Raw genomic sequence first — 11403 nt, 5'->3', positions numbered from 1 at the left:
TCTCGTTATAAAACTGATAAAAGCAATAGTTTTACTGAAATAAATTAAGGACCTACAGACTATTTAAAAATAATATAGGCCTTGAAAAATATTTATTGTTAAATAATTGTAAAACATTAAATGAGTTAACCAAATTTAGAATTAGTGCCCATGAACTTGAAATAGAAAAGGGAAGACATAAGGGAATACCCCCAGATAAAAGATTTTGTAAATTATGTAATAATGACATTGTTGAGGATGAAATTCATTTTCTTCTTCAATGTCCATCACTTAAAACTGAAAGGTCCAGTTTTATTTCAGATTTATCCTCTAAATTTACTAATTTTAAAACTTTAAATGACCAATCTAAATTTGTATGGTTGATGTCAAATGAAGATCCATTTGTTAATAACATAATGATTAAATTAATTGATAGTTTAATAAAATCTAGAAGAGTTAAATTAAGCATAAACACATGAGTAGTCCAGCTCTTCTTCTAATTATAAAACGGTACTGATTGTGTTCACTCGCTCATTATCTTTGAGAATATATACTGTATTTGTTGTCTCCCTTCTCTTATATAATATTGTTTTAATTTCATTGTCATGTATTGTAATTTCAATGAAAAAAATCAACACAATTAATTGTACACTTTAATTTAAACTGTAATTGTACTGCTCCTCGGGGCGTCTTGATTGACAAATAAAAATTGTTGTTGTTGTTGTTGTTGTTGTTGTACTGAAGCATAGCCTGGTCTGGGAACAGCACAGGCACTTGTCTCAAAATTTTTTCCCTCTATACCTTAATATAACACGTTATATTAAGGTATACATGTATAGGAATTATTTTTTTGAGACAAGTGCCTGTGGTGAACAGTCAGGAAACAGTATAAAATGCAATATGAATATACTATGTTGTCAAGTACGAGAGGTCGTATCACGGCAGGGGGGGGGGTGGGGGGGGGGGGGGTGGGGGTGTAAAATGCACTTTTTCAACCAGCGGTTCCTAACCGTGCCTTCTCCCTATTAATTGTCTATGATATAATGATAGTATGGATTCAAAGCCATGTACTAATATATTTGATGTGGGACTTGTCAGTAATAAATAGACATGGAGCATTAAGTTAGAATAATCTCACAGATTGCTTGTTGTAAACAAGATATACGCCGGGCTATTCGATGAAAGTTTAGAATACGACCGACATGATTTGATGAAGACTGAGTATTGTTTTTGAAAATTGTAACATGCTACATTATTCGCGTCCTCTGTCGTATATTGTGTAATTCAATAAAACTGATTAAGATTGTAAGGCGAAAAGCTTTTGAGTAATTCAAAGTTAAAAAAAGATATAGTTTCAATCATAGGGGTGGGTGCATGCTTGTATATATGTAATGTAATATATAGCTTAAAATTAAATGATAATGAGGTTGAAAATCTAAGATCATAATGGCATCTGAAGATGGCTGTTTAAATCTATTTTTTTTTTAAAGTTTAATCATCATCATCTCGATATTTACACAGATTCAATTAAACCCATGGCACAATCAGAAACACAAAAACAATTATTTTTTTTAAATGCTACCAACGTTACAATCTACAATAAATCTACATTCTGCCGATAGAAATTGTATCAAAGGGGTTATTTAAAGCAGCAGTTTTGATAGGATAACATGTTATTTGCAAACTACTTAAATTTCAACATGTCATAATCTCTCTTTATAATATCAACAATCAATAGCCGTTAGTTCACTTGATAATAAATTATTCTGAATCATAATCTATTTGTTCTTAGTTTGTCACATATAAAATATTGTATTAGGTATACTAGTATTATATTCCTACAAATTTCTTTTGTGCATGACAACGGATAATTATTCGAAAGAAATCCAAACTCGTTGTAAAAATAAGAAGATGTTGCACGATTGCCAATAATTAAGACTCTCCACAAGAGACCAAACAGCGTAGAAGTTTTACAACTATAGGTGGTCATAGGTCATCTTACATTCTTCAACGATGAGCAAAATCTATACACCACAATAAGTTATAAAAATCCGCAAGATGATAATGTAAAACATTGCAAAAGAGAAAACTAACTAGCTAACTTATTTTTTTACAGATGGTGTCACGTATATTCACCCTTGTTAAAATTAAGCTTTAAAAATGAATTGGGTTTAAATACCGGTATCCGATTTTTACGGGTTCTTTCCGTAATGTCTCACCAGTTTTTTTGTTTTTTTTTGTCGCAGAACTTATTTTACAGTGTACCTCTTTAGCTTTGATTAGGTAGGGTTTATACATATGGCGGAAGGCCGACCTTGATTTATCGGCAATAAAACCTTTATTAAAGAGGGGATCCGATTGTCTGTTCTGACTGTAAATAAGCAACTACCTTTGTGAGAATTGATACGGTATAATACATTGCTCAGTGGTGTAGGAACATTTATTTAATAATGTGACATGCGAGTAACTTGGAAAAATACAGTTTCACCTTTGATTGGTCGATTAAATGATTGAATTAGATCGGCTATTGATTGATGGATTGATTGATTGAATTAGATCGGCTATACATACATACTCTTTGCACATTAGATAGCTTTGGTACAATTCTTGGTCCTTCGGGGACTTGTTAAAGCGTTGAACAATTACAGTGACAAGGAATGTTTGCTGGCAGAATACTGAATTCATTATTATTCGTTGGATACCAATTTTAGTGGATTTCTTGGGTACAGGTAAACCACGAAATCAAATGTTCAACGAATGACAAATTTTCTATAAGTGTGTATGCAGACCCAGTCGGCAAAATCATGAAATTAAATATCCAAGTTTACCCTTATCCACGAAACTTGGTATCCATGAAAATAAATGAATCCACAGTTCGCTGGCAACTAAACAGCAAGCTAAATCTACATTAGATATAAAAAGTACGAAGTAGTTGAACTTCCCGTTTTAACAGTCGAATCGACGTCCCAATGAGCAAAATCTTCCTTCCTCATACAAACGATGAAAATTAAAAAAAAATCCTCTACTTAGCTGCAGTTAGGTACATTATTTCATTAACTTGATAGTTTCACATTGTTACGTTGATTGTATTCAACAACTAGAGATAATTGCTTGAATACCTCCATTTCATTCGAAGATAGCCGGAAATTTCTTTTTAAGATGTCATGCTATTTTTATTTCTTCCTGTTTTCAATTTGCAAACGATATGTTTATTCTAATATTAATATAACTTTGTTCATGATATTCACCATCGATAATGTACGATATTACAATAAAAAACAGTAACTAGAGGCTCTAAAGAGCCTGTGTCGCTAACCTTGGTCTATGTAAACAAAGGAAGCAGATGGATTCAGGACAACATTGTGTTTTGGTGATGGTGATGTGTTTGTACATCTTACTTTACTTAACAGTCTTGCTGCTTACAATTATCTCTATCTATAATGAACTTGGCCCAGTAGTTTCAGTGGAAAATGTTAATAAAAATTTACAAACTTTATCAAAATTATTAAAAATTGACTATAAAGGACAATAACTCCTTAGGGGGTCAATTGACCATTTCGGTCATTTGACTTATTTGTAAATCTTACTTTGCTGAACATTATTGATGTTTACAGTTTATCTCTATGTATAATAATATTAAAGATAATAACCAAAAACAGCAAAAATTTCCTTAAAACTACCGATTCAGGGACAGCAACCCAACAACAGGTTGTCTGATTCATCTAAAAATTTCAGGGAAGATAGATCTTTACCTGATAAACAATTTTAACCCGTCAGATTTTGCTCTAAATGCTTTGGTTTTTGAGTTATAAGCCAAATCTGCATTTTCCCCCTATGTTCTATTTTTAGCCATGGCGGCCATCTTGATTTGATAGCCGGGTCACTGGACACCTTTTTTAAACTAAATACCCCAAAGATGATTGTGGCCAAGTTTGGATTAAGTTGGCCCAGTTGTTTCAGATGAGAAGATTTTTGTAAATGATAACCAAGATTTGCGAAAAATGGTTAAAAATTGACAATAAAAAGCAATAACTCCTAAAGGGATCAACTGAACATTTCGGTCACTTGACTTATTTGTAAATCTTACTTTGCTGAACATTATTGCTGTTTACAGTTTATCTCTATCTATAATAATATTCAAGATAATAACCAAAAACTGCAAAATTTCCATAAAATTACCAATTCAGGGGCAGCAACCCAACAACGGGTTGTCTGATTCAACTGAAAATTTCAGGGCAGATAGATCTTGACCTGATTAACAATATTATCCCCATGTCAGATTTGCTCTAAATGCTTTTGTTTTTGAGTTATAAGCCAAAAACTGCATTTTACCACTATGTTTCTTTTTAGCTGTGGCGGCAATCTTGATTTGATGGCCGGGTCATCGGACACACTTTTTAAACTCAATACCCCAAAGATGATTGTGGCCAAGTTTGGATTAATTTGGCCCAGTAGTTTCAGAGGAGAAGATTTTTGTAAAAGATAACTAAGATTTACGAAAAATGGTTTAAAATTGATTATAAAGGGCAATAACTTCTTAAGGGGTCAACTGACCATTTCGGTCACTTGACTTATTGTAAATCTTACTTTGCTGAACATTATTGCTGTTTACAGTTTATCTCTATTTATAATAATATTCAAGATAATAACTAAAAACAGCAAAAATTCCTTAAAACTACCGATTCAGGGACAGCAACCCAACAACAGGTTGTCTGATTCATCTGAAAATTTCAGGGCAGATAGATCTTCACCTGATAAACAATTTTAACCCTGTCAGATTTGCTCTAAATGCTTTGGTTTTTGAGTTATATACCAAAAACTGCATTTTCCCCCTATGTTCTATTTTTAGCCATGGCGACCATCTTGATTTGATAGCCGGGTCACCGGACACATTTTTTAAACTAAATACCCCAAAGATGATTGTGGTCAAGTTTGGATTAAGTTGGCCCAGTAGTTTCAGAGGAGAAGATTTTTGTAAATGATAACCAAGATTTACGAAAAATGGTTAAAAAATGACATTAAAGAGCAATAACTCTTAAAGGGGTTTGTAAATCTTAGTTTGCTGAACATCATTGCTGTTTACAGTTTATCTCTATCTATAATAATATTCAAGATAATAACCAAACACTGCCAAATTTCCTTAAAATTACCAATTCAGGGGCAGCAACCCAACAACAGGTTGTCTGATTCAACTGAAAATTTCAGGACAGATAGATCTTTACCTGATAAACAATTTTACCACGTGTCAGATTTGCTCTAAATGCTTTTGTTTTTGAGTTATTAGCCAAAAACTGCATTTTACCCCATGTTCTATTTTTAGCCATGGCGGCCATCTTGGTTGGTTGGCCAGGTCACCGGACAATTTTTTTAAACTAGATACCCCAATGATGATTGTGGCCAAGTTTGGTTTAATTCGTCCCAGTAGTTTCAGAGAAGATTTTTGTAAAAGTTAACAACGACGACGGACGACGAACGCAAAGCTGATGGGAAAAGCTCACTTGGCCCTTGGGCCAGGTGAGCTAAAAATCTGAAAAAACTAATTTTGAATGTAGGGCCATCTTGCTGAGCTGAATTTCCATAGTTAGGTATTGCGCTATTTCTCTTGTCCCTTTCGTTTCAATATGAGTCATTAAAGGGCAATTACATTTGGCTACGAAGTCGAGGTTGGACCTCAAAAGAAGATGGTTGTGCATGTTTTCACTCTGTTGCTCATTCTTTGAAAAGAATAGAATATCAACATTTAAAGCGAAACAAGCTAGGAAGTCAACAGGGATACAATGTTGTTGCTGATCCGGCCAACAAAACATTACTCTTATACAGGTATTACGATTATTCACATTTTGTTTTCTTTCAACATGAAATACATGAGATCTAGAATAATGGTATTGCACGTGTTCGCTATCTGTTATACATATGTTAGACATTGTGATACATCTGAGAGAGCCCGTTTATTTCTTATTGTTGCCTTTTTACACTTGGTAATTTAAATATTCGTTTTGGTATATTATAAATGAGACTTTGGGTCAAATCGGTAAACATGAATTCGAGTGCCCTTTAGATATTGGTTACGAAATATTTTTGTTTCAGACAGCATCGATGAGACATATACAAGTCCAAAACGTCACCGAAGACACATTATTTGGGAAACATTTTTCAAAAAGAATGGCGAAAGATACCAGATAGACATTCAAACTCATCCGAGTGTATTCTTGGCGAACGAGAAACAAATATGACGGACAACAACCAACGAGAATCACTGAATATGCTATTTTTATTTTGAGATATCTCAGGCCGAAGATAAGTTTTAACTAATCAGAATATCCTCTTGAAATATACATTATTTATTCCAGGTTCCTTACTTTGGACGGGTACCCATTAAAAGATTATGGTGTGGGTTAAACAAACCTTGCATGGACAGGATGAAACAGCACAAATGTAAAGATCACTTGGAATGGGCTTGATTCATCGCTGCATGATGGAGCACAAAAACAACTATATACAATTTGTAAATGACACAAAAGCCACAAAGTACTTACCAAAGAGTATTCACAGTCACTGAAGAAAGTTTATATTCACTACAAATTTAATGCTTTTTTGTATTTTGTATTCTGTACTTAGAGGTTTATGAAAACAAATATCGAAAATGTAGTTTTTCATTGATTTGGACAAAAACATTGGATGTAAATCATAATTTATTTCAACAAAAATACAAATATGATATAACAATTCTAAAAAAAATAAAATAATATTTTCCTGACAATCAAAAGACATTCTTGGCTTTCTTCCACTCAATTCAATAATACACACGTTAATTACATTCATTCAAAATAAAAAAAATTGTAATAAATATTCGCAGACTTGGATGGACATGCATTTCAGTGAGATTCTTGAGTTTAATCTGATATGGGTTTTTTTCTCTGAATTATAAATTCCGTGCCTATGTTATCATCAGCTATACACTTGTATACAAAATTGCTCTAAAGCATCGTCCTCGGCCTTACAACACTGGTCATATAAATCAAGACTATCATAAAATCTTCCACAAAAGTAACATACAGCGTTATAAGTCTCGTCCACTAGACATCTTGTAATTTGTGATTTACTTGACACAGATCTTTTAACTCGTGTTGAAAAAACTTTGTCATTTCTTTGTGAAAGTGCTTGTTCTGATGATTGGGATGGCATGCCTTGTCCTGGTGTTTCTTTAAATGACGAACGTGTAGGATGACTCGACACAAATGTCACTATTACTGCCAAAAATAAAATAGTCCATAACTCTAAACACGGTACTTTTAACTGAAATGAAATAAGAAAATAAAATATAAATAATGGTCTATAAAGTTTACGAGTCTGAAAAGTATATACAAAAAAGACACTAAAAAGTTTATAAAAATCGAGTTTATTCAAGACGTATACTTACTTTCTTCACTTTTAACGTTTTTTTAAGTATGCGTACCCAATAACAAAATATTGAATAATGAGAAAGCAAAGTCTGCCTACGTGTTAAAAGCGAAAGATCATAAAGGCTTTTACGAAAGGAAATTTCATTAAGTCTGTAGACACCTTGTTTAGCTTTAATTTCTCAGTAACGGAAGTCTCTTTTCTGAGATGTCTTTTGGACAATGGCTAATTAAACAAACAGAATTGCAAAACGGATGTCGACTTAGCTTTATTATAGTATCAATACATAATTATTCACAATCTGAAATGCTATCCAAATCATAAAACAAATAGAGACGATTCTAATAAGTACGATTTGTTCGATTAATTACTTGTTTTACCATAATGGAGTTTAATGTCCACTCGTAAGTGTTTATTTAGTATCACGTGTTCTACCGATGACAAAATATGAGACAATTTACTGACAAGAATTGTAAATATTATCAGAATTCCAGTAGCAATTAAACAGCCCATCCTTCCAAAAACCACGCGGCGTGTTCGACTCGTGAGAACAGTGTTGACAATTCACTTCAGATAAGAGGTAATCCATGTCTCATATCTTATTGCAAAACACAAAAATGCAGTGAATTTATAATTTTGGTGATAAATATTTAACATGTATCAGGTAGAAATGTGGTTACCTGAATAGCGTAAAGAAAAGTCTCTTTTTAGCTATTTGATCTTACTTTGAAAATAGAGACAAAAGACTGCAATTTTTGTCAAGTAATTACTTATTTCCAATAAAAAAAAAAAATGCTACACTGCAGATAGAATCTACCAGTGAGTGTAACTCTTGGAGAAAAATAGTATATAGTCATGATTAATCTTTTTTTTGTTGTTAATATTTTATTCCATTGAGAGTCTTCCTTTATTAATCAAGGTGCAATGTTTGTGGACTTTCGTGTAACTGTTCGACTTTATTCTTTTGGACATGGTGCTGTTAGTCTGTCTACGACTAACGTTTTTCCCTCGGGATTCCTTAGCATCCTCCTTTTTATATAGTATGAATAGTGAACCAATCGCTTGTCTTTTGACAGTCATTTATCTGTTTGAAAAGTAACGAGACTGTTTGGGATTATAACATAATCGTTAGAGTAACTATTGTATGAAGGTATATGCTTAGGCACTTTAAATAAATTGACTGAGTGAACTTTGAAAAAAGGCAGGACAGGAGTTTTGAGATAAAAAAAGATGGGACGAAAAACTTTGCAAAAAAGGTAAGATGACATTTTATGTAAAAAAAGTCAGGATCATCTAATAAAAATTTGTAAGGGTTCCGCGGAACCCAGTGTCTCGCCTACTGTTGCTGTTAATCGCAGGCTCAACATAAACGAGGAAACAAAATAATAAAAATATTCCTCCTGATACTATCTTTTGATTGTAAGACGGTTCTGTCCATGTTTTGTAAAAATCCAGGATATTTTATGAATCTAATAAATGTTTTAAAAAAAATTAACTACAGACTGCATGTAATGTTTATTTGAAGAAAAGCTAATAGGTCCATTTATAAGTAAAATACGAATAAACAGGTAAAAAAAATTAACAAAATTTCCTTCTAGATACTGACTAGTTTTTGATCATAAACAAGCTTCTGTCCATGTTTGGTAGAAAACCAGGATAGTTTTAAGAAATTTCATTTTTTTAAACTTTATAGCCACAGAGTGAATGTATTGTTTCCGGACCATTTAGAAGTAAAATGTGGAAAAAAATGTTTTTTTTTTACCAAATTTACTTTTAGATATTTTCTTATGATCATAAACAAGTTATACTGTCCAAGTTTGTTAAAAATCCAGGATAGTTTAAGAAAGTTATTAAGATTTTAAAAACTGTAACCAGAGAGGGAATGTAATGTTTCCTGGCAGAAAAAACTAAGTCCATAAGTAAAATACGGAAAAAAAGGAATTTTATTTTTACAAAACTTACTTCTGGATACTATCTTATCATCATAAAAATGCTTATGTCCAAGTTTGGAAGAAATCCAGGCTAGTTTAAGAGTTGTTAAAATTTCAAAAACTGTAACCACAGAGTGAATATTTGTGGACACCGACGACGACGGAATGTAGGATCGCTATGTCTCGCCTTTTCGACTTAAGTCGAAGGCTCGACAAAAAGGCAGGACCGAGATTACAATTAAAAAGAATGTAGGACACAAAGGACACAAAGATATTTAGGAAATCACTTGAGCATGCCAGGAGCAGGTCCCCTCTTTATGAAAATTTCTTGACCCGCCACTGCTTGTGATTTTTTTTAAATGTTTAGTCATACACTTACTAGAACAATATATCTTGTTCTTTTTATTTGTCTTATTAGTTTAAACAAGATTTTTATAGTATATACTTTATACTGTTCAACAACGTTTAAGTACTTTCTCCTCTTCAGTTACAACATTTAAGATAAAACAGTAAGACTTCGACGCAGTTTTTATAATCTGATAAATGCATTCAGCGTTTAATTGAGGGACATTCCATATTCTAGCAAATGTCGTTTACATTGCGATTTATGTTTTTCTTTCTTTTTTCTCTCTCTCTCAAAAAGAATGTAATTGCAGTGTAACGAATTCAGTTTGCTATAAAAAGTAAGACACGTGTTTCTAGTATGCATATTTAAAAATGGAATCCAAAAGCGTAAGCCGTTTCATAGCATCGAAACCAAAGGGTTTGGACAGAAAAACGACGCTCTAGAGTCGTATTCGCCTGTGTGAGTTATATAACAGATGATCATGAAATTTACATTCGAAATATGTTTCCAGTTGTCCTGAGAGACAATCTCTGGACATTCAATTGGTTCTCTGACAAGGATTCTGTGTGGAGATGATTTGTGAAAAACAAATTATCTTTAAAAATTCGTAATAATTATAATATAGAAATGTATATTGACTGATCTCGAGATAAAGATTTAAAAGAAACATAAAATTAAAATGAATAGAAAACATCGTATTTGTGTTCTTCTTTTTTTAATTTCATTTGAAATGAATAGGTTAAAATCATTGGTTGTCTGTTGATTCTTTAACAAACTACTTTTAATTTAATTTAAAATAGCCAATCTACTCACCATGACTATATACACTTTGATAACGTCCAACCCTTTAGGTGAATGTCACTTTACCACAGATATTTAAGATATGACCTGATGCAATGTCTTTATATAGATCTATGGATTCGCCCATTTAATTTAGGGATTATCTGAGCAAACATCCAACAAATAGGGATAATGCAGTACGCCTATCGATAACCAATAGCACTATTAGAACTGTACGGATATTACCCGTATCCGATTCCTGATTCAATATTAGACAAAATATTCCATCTTCCATTAATTTTGTCATGCATTTTGAAACAAGTAAATACTGATCTAGTGGAATCAATGCTGTAGAATCAGGAAATATTTTAAAATGTTTAAAATAAAATGTATCGACTTCATTTATCTCTATTTTTTTGTAGTGTTTTTAAGAAAAGAAAAAAATTGATAACATCTGCTTCATTATTTTAAATACTATCCTGCCAAACTGTCAATGTCGTCAATGCTTTGATTTTAGAAACATATAAGGCTAATAATTTATAAGGAACATTTGTAAATAATTTAAACATTTGTAAATGCATGTGATTCTTCGTTTATTTTTAGTAGTTAATGCATGCTATTATGGTATACTAGGTATATATATATATGGGTTTATAGGATAAAAAGATGTGTAATATTTAAAAAAAAACATAGAATCACATTTTTATACATATCAAAGTTAGTTCAATATTTGTGTTTGATATAAATCAAGATATGAAAAAATGATTCATAATTTTGTATCTCTCATGTCAACGCTCGGAAGATCGAATATTGACACACTACACTTGACTGAATAAAATTGTCCCGAATCTGACGAAACCGTGAATTTCAAGGATTCGAAGAAAAGTTAAAAAAAATAAAATAAAAAATAATAATAATAAGAGTTACACGTCGATGAAGTCGAGTTCTTACAACACCCACCTCATT

Source organism: Mytilus trossulus, chromosome 3, assembly GCF_036588685.1.
Source record: "Mytilus trossulus isolate FHL-02 chromosome 3, PNRI_Mtr1.1.1.hap1, whole genome shotgun sequence".
NCBI lineage: Eukaryota > Metazoa > Mollusca > Bivalvia > Mytilida > Mytilidae > Mytilus > Mytilus trossulus.
This window is presented reverse-complemented; position numbering follows the sequence as displayed.